Source organism: Clinocottus analis, unplaced genomic scaffold (genome assembly GCF_023055335.1).
Source record: "Clinocottus analis isolate CAN_PGR_092001 unplaced genomic scaffold, fCliAna1.0.p SCAF_22, whole genome shotgun sequence".
Classification (NCBI taxonomy): Eukaryota; Metazoa; Chordata; class Actinopteri; order Perciformes; family Cottidae; genus Clinocottus; species Clinocottus analis.
In genome coordinates this window covers 2,012,501-2,036,210 of record NW_027175954.1, presented here as the reverse complement: position 1 = coordinate 2,036,210, position 23,710 = coordinate 2,012,501, and the positions used below count along the sequence as shown (strand labels likewise).

Sequence of the window (23,710 nt, the reverse complement as noted above, 5' to 3'; positions counted from 1 at the left end):
GTGCATTTCGATCAATTCTTACTAGGGGACCTTCTAAAACACGTATTGTATGAATAAAGCACTTGACAGACCATTTTTTCTCTCCACTAGCACCATGTTGAACAGAGGCAAAGTGAGATGATGCCTCCAAAACTGGTAACAAGGGTTTGATTTATTAGACCAAGTTTGCCTGTTAGTTGGGATGTGTCTCTGCAGGAGGGCGATACAGAGGGTGTTATCGGGCCAACGACGAGGTTTCACTGGTAATTAAGTCAGGTTTATTGTTTGTGGGGGAGGTACCCAGACTGAATGTGTAAATTGTTATTGTTACGCTACATTGGTTGGAGGGTCATGACTCATGATTGCAGGATTATGGTATTGAGGATGCGTATGGGAGGAGCGTTACATTTTCCAAGCATTGATAATCCCCCTCTTAGTCAATGACCTGCTTAACTACAGCACAAAAGCATCGACACACATCGTGTATGCGTTCAAGTTGCCCTGCCGTTCTGCTGGCAGGTGTCCAGATTAGTGTGTGATTTGTTGTTGCAGAGGGTTTAGTGTTTGGAGGAGTTGTTGAATACAGCATCATGACCTGCCTGTGTGCTTTGCCATGTTTTTTCTTCTTTTTCAGCGAGCGAGAGAGCGAGACAGGGATAGTGAGACTTGTGAGAATCGGTGTATCTTTGCGAGTTGATGCACCTAGTGGGATCATGTCAGAGTGCCAAAACAAAAGCACAGAAAAGGTCAGGCTGGTGTCAGCACACCGTTTTCTCCGGGTCACATATGGCGTGGTGGGCTGTGGGATGTAAGGCTGAGACTTGGGGGTTATGTGGAGGAGGGGTCTTAGGAATGTCTCTTCATATATTTATGTGTGTGTGTGTGTGTGTGTGTGTGTGTGTGTGTGTGTGTGTGTGTGTGTGTGTGTGCGTGTATGTGTGTGTGTGTGGGGGGGGGGGGGGAGAGGTGGGGGTAAGCTATTTGTGAACGCATGAAGAATGTGTGTGCCCCTTAAGTGTCGGAAGACAGAGGAGGAATGAGGAGGGGAAGAAAGTCAGAAGGAGGGAGGCAGTGTGTCGAAGAGGACAAGGAGGGACAGGGGAGTGGCAAGGAAAGTGGGTGAGAATAAAGGGAGTGTGTGTGCGTGTTAGGAAGGGGTTAAGAGAGGGAATGCGGCGCACCGTGCTTGTCACTCAGAAAGCTGTGTCTGCAGTTCAATCGATGATGACGGTATGACAACACCTCTGTGTGTGTCAAAAGTTGCTTTCCTCTCCCTTCTTTTCCCAGCCGTCACACTCTCCCTCCTCCCTCCCTAGGTGTTGAGAAGGAGGTGGGAGACGGATGGATGGTATGGCTGCAGAGTCAGCTCCTTTCGTCCTCCTCCTAATGTCAAGGTCTCAGTACCAGCACCCAAGTTACCACAACCCCCCATTCCCTAACCCCCAAACACACCAACCCCTTTCAGCTGTCTTGGCCTCTGGGAGAGAGAAAGAGAGAGAAGTGGTTGTGGGAGCGGGATGGGGGGCTGGGGGGCTGTGAAATATCTATACCTCAGGATGGCTGGCAGGAGTTGTGTTTGTATATGTGTGTGCTGGGGTAAGGGGTGAATTAATTGAAATTAGTGGAACTGATGCGGGACAGGGTTGGTGGAGGTGGAGGGGAGGGTGGGATTATTGATTTGATAAGCTGTGCCAGGCGGCCAATCGAAGGCTGTAGATTTTCCAGGTTCCGACCCCTCTATCCCTAGCATTTATTAGGACGTTTTATTTTAGGAGGAAAAGGATGAAATTCATGAGCCAAAGTTGATCCCCCTGATCTCTCCCCGCCTCTTCTCTCGCCCCCCCTCCCCTCCATCCCCTCTGTCCCTTTCACTCCTTCACTCCTTCACTTTCTCCCCCTCTCCTTCTCTCAGTCGATCGATGCCCACACCCCTCCTCATAAATGTGAGGCTTTATATGAGCCAACTCTCGTCTCTGGGAGCACATTTAAATAAGCTCATCGATCTTTCATTTTAGAGTTTAAGTGACGGCAGCATTTTACTGTCTCTGTCCTCCTCTTCCTCTCCTCCCCGCTTTCCTCCACCTCTCATCTGTTCAACTCTCCACCCTCGCTTCTTTATTCATAACTTGTCCCCCCCTCTTGTCACTGAGTGGGTTCTGCTCCACAGCTGTTTGACTGATTCACATTTACTGCATGGATACAGACAGAGCCTCGCTCTCCAGTTTACGTTCTGACCAAAGTCAAGGATACATCAAATCTAGTTTGTTTAACAAAATTAAATCATATTTATCTCTATCACCAACAGAGTCCAGAATATTGTGCCAACTCTTCAGGATTTTCTGAAAATAGCCGTGTGTCATTTTGACACACGGCTTATATTGTCTACATGATTTGCAAAAAAAAAAAGTGAAACCCTAATGACAGAGGAGCGCATAATGCTTCAAATTACATAAAAACATAAAAATGTTGAAAGTCAGAAGGTGTTCACATCACAACAGCGATGTGGGCCATTAGGTTTCTAATACGTGCTGAATTATTTTGTCCCAGATGCTAATGTGGATAATGATAATGGTTGATAAGTAGCCAACGTGTAATGAAAAAATACTGCTGGTCGTCATTATTGCTAACCTTGCCCAAGGTAATTGCATTAAAATGTGGCCCGAGCAGCCCAGCTGGGAAACCATTGCATTTCTTTCGTGGCTAAAAAAAAATAAATGTCAGGTCAGAATTTTTAGAGCTTATGATAAAGTTTAGTTTCCGACCATGCATTTGAAAGTTCTTTTTTTCAACCAGGCCAAGCAAAGACATGCTGACCCACTTAATGGATCCATCAGTGTGATTAGGTTTGATATGACACATATCATTGGCTCAACTAAGCCAGAGCTTGATGCTGATTGGACTGCTGGGCATGCTTAAGTGAATTGAGGTCACTGATAGGACATTTAGATGGTGGGCTCGGAGAGTTCTGAACATGATGTCAAAACCCAAATCAAATAGACTAGCATGCAGCTTTACACATGTGCGCGCGTACGCACACACACAGGCACACACGCACACACAAAGTCCTTCTCTCACATCAGTGTCAAACAGCGGAAGCAGACGTGAAAATTTGCTTAACCATGTTCTAATGAGGAGAGGGTAAATGAAAGGCCTTGTCAAACTGATTACCATCGTCCACGCTGCACAACCTTACACTGACTTTTCCACCTCTCTCATTTTTTTTTTGGTGTCTTCCACTCATGGTCTCTATTGTCAACATGTGCTTGCAGCTCATACAAAATTATACTTTTAGATCAGTTGTGATATTTGTACGAGAGGCACCTTGCCACCAGAACCATTGTAGCACACTCCGTTACTGCAACCGGAGGAGTTTTATGTATTTTAAACATTTACAGCTTGTTACACAACAGTTATACATATGTAATTTTGTGCTGTTGTGCTGGCAGGTGTCCAGATCAGTGTGTAGTTTGCGACTGCAGGAGGTTTTGTGTGTAAAGTAGTTGTTGAATACAGCATCAGAATCTCTGTGTGAAAATTATGCATTTTTTTTCTATAGAGTGATGAAGAGAATGTGAATATTCGTGTGTGTGTATTGTTTGTGTGCTGGAAACACAGTGGTCTTCCGACCACTCAAAGAGGTTTAACACTACATCATTTATCCATTCACACACACTGATGAGAGGAGCTACCGTGCAAGGTGCCACATCAGGATTATCAACCATTCATACACCGTAGACGCAGCTTCGAGAGCAATTTAGGGATAAGTGTCTTGCTCAAGGACACACCAACATGGGCTAGCGGAGGTGGGGATCGAACTGCCGATCCTCTATATATGTTCTTTCTTCGCCCACGGACACAAATTTAATCCCACTCCCATCCCCAATCCCATTCAAGTAGTTTGAATTTTGGAGGCCTCGAGAGAGACTTTGCTCGCTGATGGATCGTGAGTAAGTGTGGTGTGTTTGTGTGTGTGCATGCGAGAAGGACCGCAAGCGATGGACGATAAGACAGTGTGAATGTGTGTGTGTGGAAGTGTGTGATAGGCGTCAGGTTAGTCCGGTGACAGGTCTAAGAGGAAGTGAGGTCCCTGGTCGACTCCCTTATTTCCTGTCTGTCAGGAGGAACAAATCACCACACTTCCACAGCCACCTGACATTTTATGCTGGGTGGGAGGTATTGCTTGTGAGTGTTTACTTGTCTATGTGTGGAGACTACATACAGTATATGTTGCTGGAAGGCGTGTGTATGTGTCTCTGTGTGCGTGTGTGTGTCAGGTCGATACTAACCTTCTACCAGTCCTAAGTGTATCTTTTGAGAGCAGAAGAATTATCAGCTGAAAGAAGAATCCAGAGAAAATAATCAACTGTGTGTGTGTCTCTTTGTGTGTGTGTGTGAGTGTGTTTGAGTGTAGAAAGTAGATTGCAGCAGGTGCATTTATCCAATCTTCTTTTGCTCACATGCACTCACATAGTTTATATGACTTAGAGCTTGGAAATTGTGTCGGTTCGGCCATTAAGAGGTCATTGAAGTCTTTTTTTCCCCACTCCATCAGTATCACTTTTGACAATGGCCAGTTCAGAGCAAAGACTTAAAAATACATTACAAAGATGTCATTTCCAAAAGCTTTGTGTGTGCGTGTGTGTGTCTTCATCAGTGTGTTTCTGACCAGTCAGACTGGTTTCCAATTTTTGTGAAAAGATACATTTTCTAGATGTTTTCCACTAAAGCATCCTTCAGAGCTTTAAAATGTGAGCCATGTGGGGACTCTCGTCTCCTTCTGCCTCCTTCTCTGTCATGCTTTTCATTGTTTTGTGTTTGTTCTTTTGCTATTGCTCCTCTTTTTTTTGCGTTCTCCTTCTTCCCTGTCTCCCCATAAGGGACTAAGGGACTAAAGCATCTACTGCTGCAGGCCACACAGGTGGAATGGAGGCTGTTTTGCTGTTTAGGCCTTGGTGTTTATTATGTAAGATAGAGGGAGGAGGTTGCTATTGATCTGCTGTCTGTACGTGTGTGAGGAGCGAGGGATTGGGTGGGGGGGTGGTGGTGGTGGTATAGTACAAAAGCTTATCTTGTACTTTTCAAGATCGTTCTTCTGTGACACATCCAAATGAAGCAGAACGCTTGCAAAACATGAACTCTATTGATTGACTGAACTGAACCGGACATCACACAGCAGATTGGCAGACGAACAGAGGGATAGATGAACAACTTTTGTTTGTTAACTGAAGTGTCAGTAAAGTTAAACTCCATAGCGTCATTCGTAAAGTAACAATTTGACACGTGACATAATTTTCGTGGCCACTTTCTGTCTTTAGGTTTAGTCTTAAATATGTCCCTCTTAGACATGGATGGCTGACACTAATTCTGGGATTTGTGTTTAAAGCTGAAACGCTTTGTAGTTCATCAAGAGGTAATCAGCCGCTATTTTAATAATAGTTTAATTCATTTTTCAAACAAAAGTATGAGACATTCTTTAGTTTTAGGCTCTTAAATGTGAAGAAGTGCTTCTTGTATTTTGTACATGTAAATGTATTGTACTAGTTTACTTCATTAACAGACAGCTCTGAAGAGCTTGAAGTGCAAAGAAAAAACAAAGCAACTCACTCATTGTAAAAGAGGAATCGGCCTCTCCTGGCACTGTGTGGAATATTTGACATTACGGCTTTAATGTTAAATACAAGTACGTGCATCTTGATGCGCTTAATTGGTGAGATGGTGGCCTACAAATGCAGATCTTGTGCAGCATGCTCGAGGGTTATTGCTGTGCCCAAAAGTATTAAAAGTTGTTTGAATTTGTTAAATAGGAATCGTATTAAGACTGAGTCAGGAAGAGTCAAAACGAGACTTTCTAGCTGTTGCTGTACGGTTACACTCTAATTTAATAAGACCTCTGGCTATTGTGAAAGCAGAATGGCTCCAGGGAGTTGTAGTCTGAAGAAAAGTTATTTTCACTGTGGAGGAGTGACGGTGTGCTTGCCAAGCAGATTAATAAAGCATCTCCACGGAACTATAGAGCACATTTACTGAAAATATTTTAGGTATATTAACAACAACAAAAAAGCACAGCATAAACATCTTCTTTGTTAATTAAAAGTAAACTTTTTTTTTCATGATTTCATGATGGTGCCCCTTATTTGGCAGGTGGAAAAAGCACTCAAGCATCTGTTTATGTAGATGGAATATATATATATATACACACTATACTATGCACAGTTAGGCAGACCAACAATATTATATGTAATGCAGGTCCTACTAAAAGATGTGGTTGGCAGCTAAGTAACTTTTTACTGAGTATATAATCGATCAAGAGGATGAAGCCTCTCTGTAACTTTGCATTAACATACAATCCTGTACATAAAAAACATATCTGCCAATATAATACGATCCTATGATAAATTATGACCTATAATATTACAATAAAGCTAAATCAACACCGCATCATTTATCGACTGAACATTATGAGCTTCACAAAGATAAGTGTATCTATGTAAGTCTTGTGTATCTATTATTGCGCATAGTTATATTTAATCAACGTACTATGAAAAGAGAGGCACCCAAAAGCCTTGACCATAATCCTTTGATAATTTACTGATATGATTTTATGTCTTTTTCTAAGTGAAATTCTTTTTTTGGCTGACTGTTCTTGTTTGAGACCTTTAGGCATTTTCTTCTCACAGCATCTGATAAAAAAAGAAAAGCAAAGAAAGCAAAAGTGCAAGTCAAAAAATAAAGTGCAGTCACAAAACACCTTGTCAACTGCGAAAGGGGTATAGCATATATATTTCAAAATGTCATACCGAACTTGTGCGTTGACAAAACAATTTTTTTTCCATGTGAATATTTTCTATCTCGCATCACTGCTTTGTTCTTTGTTTTGGAGATAACCCATATGTGATGAACAGTAATGTCTTTTTTCTGAGTGTTTCCGGTGTTTGGAAATAAGCTGCAGCCCGAGAAAGATGAGACAAGAACTAATAAATGAAACCAATAGCCACTGTGACAGTTTCATCACATGTAGTAAATTTTATGGGGCTTAATGGTATTAAGAACTTTGAACCCAGTGATAGCAATAAGCAGTGCAAAGATGTATATGCAGCCGAATGGGCTCCAAAAAGGACCACAGCCATCTGCATGGGGATTCATCTATAAACAAGAAGCTCTACGGGTTCCACATGTTTGTGACACTCACTTTGCCCAATACTGCAGAGTCTGGACTGTATGTTCCATGATTATATAAAATATAACATATTTATTACAATATGTATCAAGAAAAACATACCACGAGAACAGTTTACGTTCTTCCTTCCTTCGTCCCATTGTCACACGTAGACCAGTTATTACAGAAAGAAAGTTTGCGGATGTTAAGAAAAATAGTTGTACTGTATAGCTACTTCAGATAATATTCATATTGTATTTTTATGATTGCTCAAAATAGAGGTTCATGAGAGAACACTCAATCAGCTTCATTTGATTAAGAGTGACGTTTTGAGTTTTGTTTTTGGCTTTTCATTTTCGTATCAATACTATAATTGAACGATTCCTGTGCTGTAGCCTCTTGTCAGAGTGGGCTGCTTTTGAACATGAGTCACCAGACCTCAGGAAGAGGCCATCACAACAGCTTTTCTTTTGCATAAACCTTCCTGCCAAAACCGTTTCTCTTCTGTCAGAAACAGGAAAATCAAGTTAGGAGCGAACGCCATAACAAATGAACTCGCGGAGGTGGAGCTGATATTGTGAGCCATATATCTTAAAATGAAACTGAACAGATACACCTATTGTACAATCTTGTACATTATAACTTCAAGCTAAGAGCATATTTCAGAAACAACACACATGGATAACAGTATCTGTACAGTCAGCGACAGCCTATAATATTGTAGATTTGCTAGTCAAAGTGTCTCTGGATATACATGATTTGCAACATAATACACAGTACATTTTGTATTTTATGTATGAGCAATGTGTTCCACTTACTATTTAGTACAACATAAATAATGATTAGATCTATATATATAATATCAGCAGTTTATCCATAAGATATATTTACGTGCTTTCTGTTGCTGAGAATGCTGTGACAGTTTATGAAACTGAACTATTACATTTTACCCGCATGTTTCAGTCCATCCATATTGAGGACTGACTCAGTTTAAAATTTGGATTCATGGAATCCCAAAAGGTGTTAACATTTTCAACGCTGAAAAATCACAGATGTCAGGTTCCTGTGACATACACCAGGCAATCTAGGAACAGATTTCTATTTACGCGAACAACTGGTGGAAATAAAATTGCAGGTGGCTGGAGATACATCAGAGAGACACTTCTCTCTCTCTCTCTCGCTCTCTCTCTCTCTCTCTCTCTCTCTCTCTCTCTCTCTCTCTCTCTCTCTCTCTCTCTCTCTCTCTGTCTTTCTCCCTCTCCCCCCTAACACCTGGGAAATGCCTTTAAAACCCCAGCCTTGTACTGCCAGTCATTGAGTGACAGCACTAGATTAGTTGAAGGCTCAAGAGCATCTCACAGCCGAGGTGAAGGAAGCAACTCGCTCTCACTTCTCGAGGGTCTTCCAGTCAGTCGTTGGATTCAAACTGGCAACCTTCCAGTGGATCATACCCGGGGCTGTCTCTCTTTGTGTCACTGCACTTTCTCTGTGTCCATATCCATCTCTGTCTTTTTTTTTCTTCTTCTTCTTCTTCTTCTTCTTCTTCTTCTTCTTCTTCTTCTTCTTCTTCTTTTTTCTCTTATCCGTGTCTCACTCTTCCTCTTTGCTCTCTGTGTGGCTGTAATCATTTACTGTGACATTCGCAAGGCATGAAGTGATATAAAAGGAAGATTGCTCAGTTGAAGAACATCAAATGTGCCCTCCGCCGTTCCCCACCACCCCGTGCCAAATGCACCTGGTCGAGGCTATTTGTTTGCGTATTTCATTGTGGTGGGGCCATCAAGCTATTTGAATAAGATCTTTGCATAGTGAATCGACAGTCACGGAATATTACTGAGGTCAGGCTGGGTTTGATAGAAGTGCGGGACTGTGTGTATTGGAGCAGCATGATTTGCTTGTTCAGTCCAAAGGCTTTACGCTGCTGCAGGTGTGTGCTCTCAGCTTGCAGCGTTTGATCTGCCACAGGTGTGTGTGCCTGTGTGTGTGTGTGTGTATGTGTGTGTGTGTGTGTGTGTGTGTGTGTGTGTGTGTGTGTGTGTGTGTTTGTGCACACTTGTCTGCATATGGTGATTTATGGTATGGGCTCAGAGCTAAAAAGACCCTTTTTGATCTCATCCAGGAATAGACAGGAAGTACTGTACTTTGTGTGTGTGTGTGTGTGTGTGTGTGTGTGTGTGTGTGTGTGTGTGTGTGTGTGTGTGTGTCTGGCCAGAGGTTTTTAGCTTAGCCCTTTGATCCAAGGTAGAGGTGGGCATGCCTCTGTGAGGAGCTAGCCAGCAGCATGGAGACTTGGCGTTCGTTACAGAAGTGTTTGATTGTGTGTGTGTGTGTGTGTGTGTGTGTGTGTGTGTGTGTGTGCATGTGTGTGTGTGTGTGTGTGTTTGAGAGTGAATATGACCCCAATCAAAGGGGTGGGATGTGTTTGCACTGTATGTGTATATGCAGTACACGGCCCCAAAAAAACCTGTTCATCCATTTCCTCAATGATGTCAATGATACGTCGTCTGAACTCTCCTCAGTTTGCAGGCCGAGGGCCAGTTTGCGGCTCTGCCATTTAAGTGCTTGTTACGTAAAATGGCAAGAGAAACAGATTACTTTTTTTTTTTTTTTAACGATTCTACATAAAGGATAGTGGACTATGCAATTCACCAAAAAAGAAGGCCTTATAGGAGCAGGCACTTACTGTAAACACCGCCAAATCAATTTTCCTTCCATTTCCTGTAAAAATACTATTATGTGATTACGTCTTTCTGTCCATCTCGAGTCAGCTTGACATCCTGTAAGGAACTGGAAGTGCTGCACTGCTAGCTCATTTCCCTGGTAAAATGATCTACTGTATTGCACAATAGCATATTTTCCAAAAACAGAACATTGAGAAATCAATTCAATTCTTTTTTTATTTCATTACCACCTTCTCATGCCCCAAATCAGATCAGCGGTTTTGGGTTTTGCAGTATGGCGTGTACACATCAGTGCGCTAATTCCTTCTTTGGAGTTTCATGCAGGGATAAGAGGCTTTCTGCAAAAATTAAAGTTTTGCATTAGTGCTGGCAGGGCACCATCAGCCGTATAACCACCTGACTCTTACTGTATAAGCAGGAATCATATTTCAACAAACCATAATTAGATTTGTCAAGATAGTGAGGGGAGTATGCTGGCTATATGGTCATGCTGTACTTCTACCTCCACCAGCCTGTTCTACTTGGCTAATATCACTGCGCTGGCGTGTTCTGCTCTGTTTACATATACAGACTCAAAAGCAGGGACAATGAAATTGAGTTTGTTTTTTTTGCATTGGCACTTTTTGCCGCGTCAAGTCAAACCATGCCGCGTTGATTTTTATTTCCATTACCGGTTTATAGGCGTCAAGTTGTGCATAGTAGTGCTGAAGATCGACCATTTCTCAACAGAAAGAGAGACGTTTTTAGTGTGTGTGGTCAGCTCACAGTACTTTTGAAGCTTCTCACTGAATCGCTGTGGTTTGAAGTTTAGTTTTTTCACCTGTGTTCCTGCATTATCTGCTTGATTTTACTGACACGTTTGCTTTTAATTGTATAGAAGTTGTGTTAGGAGCAAAGCTTTGTTAGCTTTGTTGATCTTCATTACATTACATTTCATTTAGCTGACGCTTTTATCCAAAGCGACTTACAATAAGTGGATTCAACCGTGAGTACAAACTCAGAACAACAATTTCTTCAATAAAGTCAAACTACAAAGTGCTATCACTAAGTGCCATTTAAGTGCTACTAAAGTGCTACTACTGTGCTACTACTTCCCAATTCAAGGTGGAGTCGAAAAAGATGTGTTTTTAATCTTCAATACAAACAAGTCCACTAATACTGCAGGGAAGAAGAAATAGCCAAGTAAGATGTTGGATGAAGCGCCGCAGACAAAAGGCTCTTTCTGCAAACAGCTCAGCTTTAACAGTTAAACAACATATTTTACCTGCTGTGCTGTGTGATGGAAAAATACTCACAGCAAGAATAAGGAGGTTGAGGGAGGGGGGGCTTTTATTGTAAAAAATACATTAAAAAAAAGGAAATGTGTTTAGCCAATGTTTTACAGCGACTACTTTTAACACTAATCACAGCCGTGAATCCGCCTGCTGCGTTTTAAACATCATTGAAACAATTCAAGTGGCCACCTTCAAGCACGTAGCCCGGTTGTAGAGAAGAATGTAAAGATCTGCTAAGACCAGGCCAGCACATGTGTATGGAAAAGGCCTCATAAGCTGCTATTCATTGGGACTGAGACTCGGCGTTGCAGCCTGGCGCTGCACGTTGAGCTTCTGTTCAGGGATTTGAAAGGCGCCCAGTAGAGATGCCCAGATTGCAATTTTTTGGGATTGCTACTGTGCTGATTGTGAGTACCGGTGTATTTTTTTTGTGAGAACTGTTATTGACTGCATGCAAAAACAATTTTGTCACTTTTCTTTGATTGAAATTCTTTATTGAATTGTTAGTTCATAATAAAACATTGACTATTATTTAACTTCTATCTCGCTCTCACTCAAACAAATCTCGAAATAGAAGTGCTTCAGGTTACTGAACAAATAGAATCCAACTAAAAAATATATATTACAGTGCATATATACCTCTTTACCACAACAGGTTTTAAGTTTTTAGAAGAAACACATCAATTCACAACACACCTCATGTCATGTGTGTGTGTGTGTGTGTGTGTGTGTGTGTGTGTGGGCGTGTGTGTGTGTGTGTGTGTGTGTGTGTGTGTGTGTGTGTGTGTGTGTGTGTGTGTGTGTGTGTGTGCGCGCGTGTGGCTGGAGGGCGATCGCAGAAAGCTGAATATCACTACCAACTCCCTACTTCCTGTCGGCTGTTGATTTAATGCTAACGTCATTACCGGTGAATATCACAATATAAAACATGTATTTTCTATTTCAATAGCAGATTGTTGGACAATAGCTAGCATGCTCTCCAGCCATATTTTAAGGGATTACTTCTCCAGTCTGATCTCAAGCGCACAGCTGTAAGGCACGCAGTCTGTTTACATGACTTATAAGGAGAGCATTTTTAACGACATCGCAGATGGATGCTGGATTGCTGTCAAAACGTGATATATTAAACTGATCTGCCGGTCACAAGTCATGGTGCATCTCTAACGCTCGGCGGCATTATGGGAGAAAGTTTCAACAACGCATGATGAAAACAAAAGGTTGCAAACAAGGCTATGAAGTACTGCCCACTACCTTTTATCTTAATGCATCGAGGCTGTAAATCGTGCTTCTGTTCAGCTCTGCATGTTTGACATCTGACATATGGGAAGTAAAGTGCTGTTCAGCACTGAACAAAGCATTGAAAAGAGATCAGGATTTATGTGGTACATCAGCACCAGCAACTGCCTGGTTTGGTTTCGGACTATGTAAATGAAACGTTCACGTCCTGTTATTTTGCTTTAAAAGTACATTCTAATTTTCACAATTAAGTCTCCATATTGTATCTTTACACTTAGAAGTACATGGTCTCTTGGCTTATATATCTACATCATCTTGACTCAGGGAAACGGCATCCGTATCCGTCTGTCCATCAGCCTGTCCATCTTAAAGTACCAGGGGCTTCAGGAAACTGGAGCGCTTTAACTAACGGTGCTTTTACATTTTCACAACTCCAGTAGACTTTCGCTAATTTGGAGCAAGAGTTCCTTGTTGAAGTGCTACTTGTTGAAATGTCTCTCGTACAAAGACACTGATATTAGTTCAAAGTAATGCATCCATGTTTTTGGTACTGTAGCACATTACTTTTAATTTAAATGAATAGTCTAAATTGAGTAGTTTATCTCCCCAATGTGCATGCATTTTTGACTGACGTGGGATTGAGTAGATGATAGTCAGGATGAGAGAAGAAAGGTTGATATATATGGATTAGAAGATGGACTGCTAAGTAGGAAAGTAGTCAAAGAGAGATAAATAAGTAGTTGTCAGTCATGGGGTCACTGTAATAGATGGATGGATGAAAGAAGATGGCACAAAAGTGAAACAACGGAATCTAAACGTAGTCTAAGATTCTTAGCCAAGACAGATGAAGTGAGTTCCATAAGGAGAAAATAATTTGTCGGCTAATGGACTCACTTTATCTATTTTCTTCTTTACCATTCTTCTAATTCCCCTCCTGCTCACTTGATCTTTCTCTCCAATCATATCGCTCCTCGCGTTTCATCTTCCTCTCCTTTCTCCCACTTATTTCTCCTTTCCACTCTCTGTAATTGGGAAGGGGCAGTGCTAGTACGTTCATCTCATTAAGTGCACACACTCGCACACGCACGCACACAAAAACACAAACCGTTCTCACAGACATTTTGTTATCCTGTTGTAAAATGAATGCGTGTGCGGTGGATTGAATCATCCCTCACAGGAATTCACTATAGCTTTTAAATGTGGGAGTAAAAAGAGAAAAAGGCAAACAAATGAAAATAAAATGAAAGCATTGAAGCAAAAGAGAAAAATGAATTACTGTTTGTCTTTTGATGCAAACCATTCAGTAGCGCCCTGTGCCATGCCGCTGTAGAGTGTATGAGCACATCAGGACACACACACACACACACACATACACACAAAGATACAAACCCTCTCACACCCTAAGTCATCTTGAGTTATATTTCAACCCGGTGGCTCAGCTGTGTTTTTAGTGCCGTGGTTGTGTTTGACTCAGCAGAACGCTCATCACACACAACAATGCCACTCAGTGTTTTGTGACTTTCAGCCTGTCACTACATCACTCCACTGGGCTTGACGTTTATCTCTGAAATGTGTCTGTGTTTATTTTTGTGTTTGCAACAGAAACTAGCAATAGAAGAAATTCCCGAAATTATCAACAGCATCATTGAGTGTAATCATCAGGAAAAAATACGCTGCTCTGAATTACACACAAACCACGTATTTATCAAACGTATACAGTCTAGTTTGTATCTTCTATTACTATTCATTGGTGGTGTACTTTGATTATGCAGAAGCAAGCTTTACTTCCAGTGTACTAATTGGTGTGTAAAATTACATTTTTCATGCAGACTCATATTAGATTACAGCATGCATCTGGGGCTGCTCTCACACGAGAGCATATAACATCTTTAATGAATTTTACATTTAATTATCCTTTCTTATAGAAAAGGACAGGACATTTATCAAATTGATGACTTTTGAGATTAAAAAAACCCCGTAAATGAGCCAATTGACGCGACAGGAACGTTTCTTTTAAAAGATGATTCTCAGTTTTCCCCTGAGAAGTACTCTGTTCCTCGGTAGCGGCGCACAGAGCCAGGCTGATCTTATCGACGCCGCTGAACCTTGTAGACTATCAAAGTTTTATAGAGTAGCTCATTTCATTATAAGAACGATTATTAGCCCAAATCCACTGTGTTCTTTAAAGAGTTTACAGCCAAATTACTTGACTTACTTGCTTTTCTACATTTTTAAACAAGCTTTAATTGAGTACTAATGTCAGCACATTGAAAGGGTTACTTTGCGGTAAATTGAGACAGGAACTTTTACCTTGTATTTAGTAAGAACAGAAAATAATCTAAACATTTAAGAAGCTGTGGGTTAGGAGTTTAGGAGTATCAAATCATATGAAACATCCAACCGGTTGGTTTTCTTTCTGTATTTCCTGTGATATCTTTAGTGTCAGTGTGTAAATGTACCCAGATGTGGCTAACTAAATAAAAATGTTGGTAACGCACAGTTAGATTTTAATATGCGTCATTACTCCACATGAACTGGGATTTTAATGTCTTTTGAAATTTAAATTCGACTGAAAGTGGACGTTGTCCTCCCTCAAAAGCATATTTCCAGTCCTGTGTGTTCACATTTCGGCATCTGTTCTGTAATGTTTGGGATAGTCTTTGTGACTCTCTTTCTGTCCCTCACAGAAGCCGGCCTCGACTCTCCGCTCGGCCAATTAAACTGTCTGCTCTTTACGAAGGGGAAGAGCTGATGTGATTGGCCCTTATGGAGGCTCACACAAACTCAACCTGCTGATACTGCAGTCCTACTACCTCGACTAACACTACTGTCATCCTGGTCCAACCATTCTCCACATTGTGTGGCTGCAGTGCCATGGTTGTGCTTCCACTCCTGGTCACTATAATTGTGAAACAAAAAGACTTTGTGACACTTTGAAATTAGATGCCACTATCATTTTTGTTTGTTTTTTATCATTGGCATTGATTTAACGCGGGGTGTTTTGAGACAATAACTGCTGAAGTGTGTGCAGTGACTCACTTCACCTTCCCTCAGGGCCGACAGCAGACGAAGGTGCACAATTAGTCGGGTTTAACAGTTCTTAAAGGTTAGTCTTGAATCATGTTCGAACCCACGATGCCACTGTATTGTTTTTTTTTTGACAGTACTAGCGATAAGGTGATATGGGAGAAAAGCAGAGCCTCTTCACACATAATCAGTCACACGGTAAAACCTTCAGTCACTGCACAAGAAGGGACACAGAAGATGGATTATTGGCTCCAGTAATTGATATTTTCCTCAGGAAAAACCTGTGATTGATATGTTTGAAGCCAGACTACATTTTGCCCTCAGCGCCCAAATAGTCAATGAAAATGTTCTGTGCCTCTCAATAGGACAACCGAGCCGGTCCTCCAGTACCTCAGGTCCCTGACATTTCTAAGTGACGCCATGAGGACGGTTTACTTCCACCACAGCACAGGGCTCATCAGCGCTGCTCTTTGTCCTGCATTCATGGACAGCCACCCGCCTACTCAGTTTTTTTTTTGAGAGCCAATTTGTACCAATCTATGGTAAATATGTCACGCATGGACAAAACAAGGTCTGACTTGCCCGGTGAAACCACAAATTCTCATGCGGCCCGTGTAACACTGGTATTTTAACAGCAATCCATAATAGTTCTCTGTAATAATATGATAGTGTTCACTGAAAGGCAGTGTGTGGGTTTTGCTCCAATAATCCACTGTTCTAAATGTCAGTACACGGCTCCAGGCAAATATTATGCTGATTACTGCTACCATCATTCTAAACAGCTCCTCATCCCTGGCAAACACACCTTGAGTGGCCTCTATGACTGTCTGTGTGTGTGTGTGTGTGTGTGTGTGTGTGTGTGTGTGTGTGTGTGTGTGTGTGTGTGTGTGTGTCTGTGTCTGTGTTTGGACTTGGGATTTACTGTTCAGTATACTTCCTGGCAAAATCTACTTTATTGTATGCTTTCCGAGTTACTTTACCTGACATAGTGGCTTATTAGGATGTCACTTGCTCATCAAGGTGCAGGTGTGTGTGTGTACACCTTATGTATCTAAGCGTTGTTGTGCATCACGTGTTTGGATAATTGCCGTGTGTTTGTGTTTGTGAATTGGCTTTCAAGTCATTTGCTTTTTCAACACGCTCAACACAAATCACCGCTGAAAGATTCCCCTCCGCACCTCGCCATCTCTTTCCCCCACCGCCCGCTTTGACACTTTCCTTCTCTCATCCACACTCCCCCTCCTGTCCCCCCTCCTCACCTCGTGGTCCTCATGCCCATCGCCCGTCTAAATCTAATTAGCTTGCATCATGGACGTGTTAGGCCTGTATAATGACACAGCTGGCCCTTTCTCTCAGACGTAAGGCACGTATATTGTCATGACTGAATGGAGCGAGGGAGATGGAGGAGGTGCTTTCAGTTTATGTGTGTGTTGGCAAACGAACAATACTGTATTTAATACATGCTCAATTTATTTGTCCATATCCTCGTACTTACCCCGACACAATGAGAAACATATTGCGCTAATGTATCCCAAAAATGAAGATCATTTATGAATAAGCCAACTGTGAGCAGAGGCTGGAAACAGCAGCTATCAAAGTTATACAGATGGAAACAAACAAGGACACACACACACACACACACACACACACACACACACACACACACACACACACACACACACACACACACACACGTACGTACGTATGCAACACAGTGTACACACATATGGGTTTATGAGTACTATGTATGGATCCACTTGGATGGAGAAAAAACAGTTTTATTCTTCAGTTTTTCAATTTTCTGGTACACAATTTTGCTGAGACTATAAAATGTATTGTGTTGAACACACACTTATAAAGGCAGAGACACACACACACACACACACACACACCAAAAGTAGATTTATGTGCCGACCGAATAACGAGACACAGGTTTAAGTGGTCGGTGGTTTTTTCTCACGTTGGCACAAACGTAACCGTGTTAATTTTTCATTTTTCTGTCAACACACATGGACAGAACACACACCTTGGTATACGCACTGGAAACCGCGGTGACGAGCATTACCAGAGAATGAGCGCATCTGAGCACATGAGCCTTACACTCCTAGTAGTTGCCAAAATTTCCGAATTTCAAGGAGTTTTGCAAATCCTCTTTCATTTTTCCTCCCTCTCCTACTTGTGCCTTCTCTCGCCTTGTGGACTGTGTCTTTCCATGCTGTCATCCCCCCCCCCCCTTCCTTCTGTGGTGTCACATTACATTCAGTCTGCAGAAACTTTCCCTTTTCATTTCTCCCATCTCTTGCTCTGTCTGTCACCCCCCACCCGTCTCCTGTGCCTACTTCCCTTTAATCTCACTTCTCCTTGTCCCTCTTCCCCTCCGGCTCCATACAAGGGGAAGGGGGTGGTAACCCATCCCAAAGGGGGGATCCACTAACTGCACCCTTTGGCACCAGCTGTCTGTCTGAGGCCTGATGTATGTGTACTCTTGCATGGCTCAGGGTGAAGGTTCTTTTTTTTTTCTTGGTGTGTGTGAGAGATCGAGTCAGAGGAGAGGGTGTTTGGTGAATGTGGTTAGTAACTCTATCTGGGAAGACATGCCGCTAAAAGCATCAGGTTATAACAACTGCCAGGCCTGGCAGCATTGGACAGGGCTTAGGGCAATGATTGGAGGACAAATGGGGTGTGGTGCCTTACAGTTGTGTGTGCGTGTCATTCTATGTGTGTGTGTGTGTGTGTGTGTGTGTGTGCGCGTGTGTGCCTGTGCATGCAACACTTTCCATCAACACCAGTCCCTGTGTGAGCACTTAGTAATTATGGTGGCCCAGAGTTGTTAATTTGTGTAATCAGTGTTTAATTGGCATTGAGGAAAACACATTAATCAGACTAGAATAAGTCTCCGGCTTCTTCATGCAGTCATTCATTTGTCTACTTCAATCACCCAATCACAGGCTACCGGGGAGTCTGGCACACCGGTTTGCAATCACAGGTTCCACTAAAGCAGAAGGATGAAACCTCACTGGTCTCACCAGGTTGCCACTTTAGGAGCACATTCGCTTAAGTGTTGTAACGCTTGTGTGTTGTTTCAGCAGTCCACACACATATCAATAATCTGATGTGGAAGTTTGTTCCTCAACTTCAGGTGTGTGTGTGTGTGTGTGTGTGTGTGTGTGTGTGTGTGTGTCTCTGTGGTATAAAGGTCTTGAAGCTGTAACGCTCTCCAGTGCACAGGAGTGTGCGTTCACATGGGTGGATTTACCCTTTCGTTGATGTGCAGCTCTTTTTGTGTCGACGCGTGCTGCATCTATAAATGTATCTCATCCTCTGCAGACAGGAAGCGCACGCAAACATGAAACGAGAAGTCAACTGTAAACAGACAGGCTATCAAAGCTGTAAACCCACAGCAGCAGGAGCGGTGGCAGAATGCTGTAAGCAGAGAAAAAGCCTCGGCACAACTTTTCCCACTTTGGCTCTTAAATGCTGCTGGTGGCCTACAATCAATATGTTTAACAACTCTTACCCAAACACAAACACACATACTATTATATGGCTTGGATTTGAAAGGCTCGGCTGAGAGCCTGGAGAATTTCATCAGCGCTAGTTCATTGAAGTATGGATATACCTCTCATAATTTCATCTTACATGGTGTGGAACCTTTTGTGTGTTCGTTTCTGTCGATATGATCGGCCTTGTCCCTTTTTTGCCACACAATATTCACGTTCTGTGTGAAGGTACTGAAAACAACAGATCGAAAAGATATATTGACGTTTGAATGAATTGCATGAAGAAAAAAAAAAGCCCATTATGTGTAAAAAGCCTTAGAGGAGCAGTTATTAATACGGAACTGTTGCTTTGATACAATTCAAAGATAAAAGCACATTGAATGCTCTATTTTATGTTTGAGATGCAGCAGCTCGATGCAACGGCTCAGGTTTGGTGTTACTGCCTAGATTTTAGCACTGTAGTACAAATACTGCTGTCTATTTGTCATCAAACCACCAATATGTTCCGAGGTACGCCTGCTACATCAGCTCTGATTGGGGATCTTAATGAAATGGACTCTGCTTAAACCCTGCTCTTCTACTTGAAGAGCTTCTTACATTTACAAATTAGAGATTGCACAATTCAATTTAATTCTTATTGTCGAGCAGAAGAAGCAGGTGATCTTTTTTTTTTTTCCAGAGAGCTTCAGAATACATTTTGGATCTGAGCGATGCAGTTTTTTTCTCCAGCGAGATGATGAACACATCACAGGAACACACTGGTTGTTCTTGTTGCTTATAATTGGACCCGGGATTGAATAGTCTGGTGTCGGGAAAGCTTTTAGAAAACTTTCTCAGGAAACTGCAAAGCATGTTCTTCAAGCATTTGATGACAAAATTTGAATAGATTTGAATGATAGGTTTGACAAATTGGAGGTTTTTCACCCGTCTCAGAGGAGCCCGGGGAAGAGACAGGTATAGGATGTACCTTCTGCTTTACAATAAATACCTGAGACTGAGGTGGAACTCTTTGTGTCACTTATAATGATGGAATTAGACTGGCACATCCTCGCAGGTGTTACAAACTGTAGCTAACAGTTAAGAGTTACAAGATATGCAACATGACAGCCGATATAAGCCTCACCGTCTTTGTCTTAGGAGCTTCAGCTGCCGTTTGAACCTGGGCTTTTTGTTTGGGTGAATCAGCACGGCATGGTTTGCCGACTGCTGATAAGTAATTGAGTTGCGGCTCAGGAGGATGAAGCCGCATCTGGTTAGCGTGTTATCTCCAAGGGCTGAATGTTTTCCTTGATGTCGGACACATTTTTGAACTCCAGAAGCTGGTTTAGTGATGATGCTATTGGATTATCATATGATAATAATGAATCATTAAGAGCACTATTATCTGTGGCTGAATACACATTTTTAAATAGGATTTCCGTTGAGGTGTAAATTTAGACCGCAAAATCGGCTCCGAGCGGATTCTGAATTAGACGCTACAACGCTTTTGCACTGAAGCAAGAAGTTGACATCTTAACCTAGATCCTCATCTTCTGGCATGTGTGTGGATTCATTGGCTCTTGCAAGAGGATCGTGTTCATCAGAGGACAAGTTAAGGCTGATAATTAAGATACTGAGACTGTAGTGAGACATACACTACAGTGAATTACATGTTTATATATATATATATATATATATATATATATATATATATATATATATATATATATATATATATATATATATATATATATATATATAAATTGAGAAACTTGAATGTTTTCCATACCACTTGTTATGGCGTGGACTCAGATGATTAGTTGAGCTTCAGCTATGTCCAATTTGGTGGTTGTGTGTGTGCGCGCGCGTGTGTGTGTGTGTGTGTTGGCCTGCTTATTAGCACCATGCAAGAACCAAAGTGCACTTTTTAATTACAGCTCTCAGATAATTTAGAGAGAAGAGGAGGGTGGAGGGGGGAGAGGGGGGGAGGGGGCGAGAGAGAGCTCAGGAGGGCAAGAGAGAAAGTCGTGGAGGAGGGTTAGTTTAATCTCACAGTTCGTTTCACACGTTGCTTTTGGTTTTATACTTCCTTTTAAAGACATAAATCACTGATCATCCCCGAGAAAGTCAGAGAGGGAGAGCGAGCAGTAGTTATATAATCACATAATCAGATCATAAGTACATTAGCCATCATCTTCCTCTCTGTGATAAAGAGGTAAAAGCATGAAGGAGTAATGGGGGCCTCGCAGGCGACCAACCGTAGATATATGCAAAAACAAATTGGGTCACCGAGGCGTGTGTGTGTGTGTGTGTGTGTGTGTATGTGGTAGTGCCTGTATGTATGTGTGATTATGCTTCAAGTGAATAAATGTTTATGATTGTCTCTAAGTACATCTGCTTTCAGAGACTTCACAGTGTTTACCAGCTGCTCACAGTTGGAGCATCCATAAGTAAACAAATAACTCATGAATTCATTAATTTAGGCCCATGTATGTATGTCGGGCTATCTAACCCTAATATTATACTACTGTTTGTGCCGACATGTGTACCCTGTACGCGTGTGTTTGCGTGTTGTTTGCACAAGTTGTGTTACACCAAGTATTTACAAGAAAAGGGGAACTGGATAATTTCTTCTCTCCACTTCTCAAACAAGTCTCGAAGGGAAATCTGAATAAAAGGAGGAGCAGAAAACAAGCGAAGAAACTCAAATATAAAAGTTTCTGGTGTTTGTCGGGGTAGAAAAGGAATAATACATGCAGCACTTTCCTCTCCTTTCCGGGCCAGTAATTCCCTAATAGGAAAGGCAATCATTTTTGTGGATTTTTACTCTAAATTTGCTGGAAAGAAGCATGAAATGAACCTGCAAATTAAAGTGTTGCCCGTTATCCAAGGCCCACAAATTGAAACTGCAGTTTCTGTCAATGTGTTCGACTTTCCGAACATCCTCCGCTGCACATGTGGGAAGTTTGTACTTCCACAACATGTTTCCAAGGGAAGAGTGAGCAAGTACAAAGCGGGTATCATTTAAAGAAAAATAAAAACAAACTTTTTTTTGTCTTTTTAATTGGAGGAGCGAGGGGGTGATAGAAGAGTCAGGAGAGCTAGAAGCAGAGGGGGAACGTTGCTTTGTGTTGCGATCCAGTGTAGGCTGCAGGACTTTTATAAATAGACACGGATATGCATCATTGACTCCAGGCTCCATTCTGGTCTTTTCATGTATGGTTGTGGGTAGAATTTTGATTGTTGTAGAAAAGATCTATTCTGAGGTTCTGCTTGTGAGTGTGTTGGTTCTCTCTCTCTGTGTGTGTGTGTGTGTATGTGTGTGTGTGTGTGTGTGTGTGTGTGTGTGTGTGTGTGTGTGTACACGTACATGTGTTTATAAATATATATATAGGGAGAGAGGTATATCTATTTGAGTAGTTATCTTCGCACCCTTGCCACAAACAGGAGTGTTAAAACCTCTCTGGCAGTGTGTGCAGAGAGCATTTTCACTCCTCTCCCATCCATGTATCTCCCTGTGCCACTCACTCCATCCTAGAGGACATGTTCTAAGACATTTACACCCTGGTTCTATCCGTGTGATACCCCACCCCCCTACCCTTGGCGCCTATTTTCTCCACCCATTCTTCTGTTCTCTCCTCTCTTGACATGCATTCACACACCTCACACACCCTCATCCACCATCTATCCTCCACCGCCATCCACCATCCCCGCTCTCTTCCACCTCCTCTGCTGTCGAACCCTCCTTCCCTCCTGGGTTCAGGTGTGTCTAATCAATGTCTAAGCTGTTTAATCCCCTCTAGATGTTGCGCTGCCGGGCGCGTGCTTGTGTCTGCTGGCGTCCGTGTGTGCATGTCTGCCTGATTGTGGTGTCCTTGTAGTTAATGCAAAAAAAAAAAGTCAAGGTAAGAAAGCCAGAGGCTGGAACTGCTGTAATCTCGACTAAGACCCACTGTGGATGAATTTGCGTGCGCAGTAATTAATTTGCCAGCAAGTGTCCTGTGAAAACACAGAAATGTTTTTGTAGTTATCCCTCCTCGATGATTTCATTTAAGCCCATACTCAATTTGATAGTTTGATCCACAATTCAAAGTCAATTTGATATAGTTTACTGGGATTTAATGCAAATTCATCCTAGATTTTATATATTTAAATTTTTTTCCTCAATTTGGTTGATAGTGTTTTAGATTTGAGTGATTTTCAAATGAGACCTCATCCCATCTTTCAACTGAAGTTTTGTGTCGAGTGCTGAATCAGAAAAACTCTGAAGAGACGCCCACTTGCCAAACCAACAATAGTTTTCAATGCTGCCTTGACCTGCGTGTTGCTTCCCTTGGTTGCTGTGTCATCTCAGTTCGAGATTTCCAATTTATGAGCACACATTTCATCGTTAATAAAAGCAGCTTATAGCCTTAAATCGCCTTCAACCTGAAAGGAGTTTAAAGCCAATGTGTTTAGAAATAGCAGTAGCTCTGAGCATTAGTCACACTCACCTCACAGAGATCGTTGCTGCCTGTAACTCCTCCGTCAGCGCTCACTCCAGCGATGACTGTTGAGGTTTGTGATGCCACTGGCGTATTCTGTGATGCTATAGCAGGTTTGGCTTCAGGCAGCGTCGGACACAGCTGAGTCGGACACGACTTTCTTTATTTTGCACTGATGTTTCTGCAGGAAGTGAAAGACTGGAAGTAGGTAAATAGTTGCCACACATGAATAGCTTGTTACAGATACTGTATATTGGTTGTGGTGTATATGTTTGCTTAAAATGTAGAGTTGCCTTATCGTGTCCTGGCTACTCAAGATTACTTAAGTTTCAACTGTAGTGGTCAAAATAAAATAAAAGAAACAATGGTACTATATCAAAATATACAATATAAG

At 42.0% G+C, this 23,710-nt stretch overlaps 1 protein-coding gene across 5 annotated transcripts in view; it reads left to right on the top strand.

Annotated features, from left to right (window-relative positions):
* The window catches only part of LOC137792840 (protein sidekick-1-like), a 214,878-nt gene that overhangs the window by 1,652 nt on the left and 189,516 nt on the right, over positions 1-23,710 (top strand). Inside the window, exon 1 of one of the 5 annotated variants that reach the window (XM_068588610.1) lies at positions 89-135. The exons of the other annotated variants lie outside the window; for them this stretch is intronic. The gene's annotated coding sequence lies outside the window, so the exon portion shown is untranslated. Of the gene's footprint in view, positions 1-88; positions 136-23,710 lie in introns of those variants that run through there. 5 annotated transcript variants of the gene reach the window in all.